Source organism: Eschrichtius robustus, chromosome 12, assembly GCF_028021215.1.
Source record: "Eschrichtius robustus isolate mEscRob2 chromosome 12, mEscRob2.pri, whole genome shotgun sequence".
NCBI lineage: Eukaryota > Metazoa > Chordata > Mammalia > Artiodactyla > Eschrichtiidae > Eschrichtius > Eschrichtius robustus.
Window position 1 is genome coordinate 86,430,488 of NC_090835.1, and position 1,631 is coordinate 86,432,118.

At 37.2% G+C, this 1,631-nt stretch overlaps 1 non-coding gene across 1 annotated transcript; it reads right to left on the reverse strand.

Annotated features, from left to right (window-relative positions):
* Positions 1 to 203: 203 nt before the first annotated feature.
* On the reverse strand, positions 204 to 275 carry TRNAQ-UUG (transfer RNA glutamine (anticodon UUG)). The gene has a single exon. It is a non-coding gene; the product is annotated as a tRNA-Gln (tRNA).
* Positions 276 to 1,631: the final 1,356 nt, after the last annotated feature.

The following is a 1,631-nucleotide window of genomic DNA, read 5'->3' on the forward strand; positions in this document are numbered from 1 at the left end:
CTCCTTGCTATTGAACTTTGTGCGATTGGAAAGCTTAATTTTAAAGACTCCGTTACTTCCCAGGAGAAGTACTCTGTCCTTTTGTTTAAACAGAGCCATAGAATCCAATACTACTGCACACGACCACAAATGTGTAAAGCAGAGGAACGCTTTCTTTCCGGTTCAGATGTGATCCCAAGAACTATAAAATGTTCCTTTGAGAGAGGTCCCACCGAGATTCGAACTCGGATTGCTGGATTCAAAGTCCAGAGTGCTGACCATTACACCATGGGACCAACCGAGAAGATAAATATCCATCTGTAATCATAGTTAAATATTTTCTTCATAAGTTTTCAATAGCTCTAACCCAAAAGAGTTAGGTCAAGCTTCAGTGAGACCACGCTGATAATGAAATCTGACGCTTTATTGTCGCTGGGGAAGAGGCATTGGGCAAAATATAATTCAGGGCGATCCGAGCACTCTCTCTTCTGCTTCTGTTGGGAGCATAAATTAATTTTCGGAAGACCAGCAGAGGCGGATCCAGATTTTGTGAAGTCTGAAACTTACACAAGTTTCTTAAAAAGGACACAAGGGAGTCCTTTTCAAGAAAACGAATAGACATTCTCAACAGATACAGCTACTCTAAAGCATATATAACGTATCTGAGGAAAAATTGGAATAAAAAGAGGCCGCAGTCTTAACTAATTTCCATTATAATATACTTTTGCAAGTTTTACAAAAACATATGTTCATACAGGGCGACCCCTTCCAGGGCCTTGGAGAGCAGTCTTGACACACTTAGTGAAACTCATGATAAATACCCCTCCGAAGAGCAGTTTGGCAATATCTATCAAAATAATCTCTACTCAGCAATTTTTCTTTAAAAAAGCCATCCTACAGAAATACAAAAAATTTAAAAATTAAAATATATGTCTAAGGATGTTCACTGTAATATTTTGCAATATCAGGAACTTGAAAATATGCCCATCCATTCAACGGAAATAATATACTAAAAAGAATGGGATAGATGTAGGTACCCACATGTTGGTTTGGCAGTTTCTGGAGAGGATTTAATCTAAGGTTAAAACAAATAAACAAAACCCAGAAAATTTGCTGAATTGTAATATATAGCATGAACTAATTCTTGTAAGTCATAGTTTGTGGGTTTATATATACATTTTAAAATAGGTTAAGAAGCGGAATTGGGAATCAAGGAGTTTCTCACTTTTTGTCGTGTTCACTTTTGTGAGATATAGTCACTTTAGAAATTAAAAGTGAAAAATCTACAAAAAAAAAAAAAAATTAACGCCCTTCAGTAGAGGACTTAGAAGTCATGTTTACTCCATGCTGACTGCCTACTGTGCTCAGTATGGCGGTGATCACAGCATGCAGAAAATGAAAGATGTAGAAGATAGAATCCCTGACTGCAAAGGATTAACAGTTGGTTAGGGGGAAACCACAAAAGATAAGTGCAACACATTAATAGTGGCTAGGAAAATGAATGGGGAGCTCCATCTCAGTCCCTTTGATGATCTGATGACTCGGGCACATAGACAAAAATTTTATATACAGTTTCATTGGGTTTAGCGACTCACTCAAGACCATTTACAGACCTCAAGGGTAAGAATTTTTGATTTAGAGATCTCTAAAAG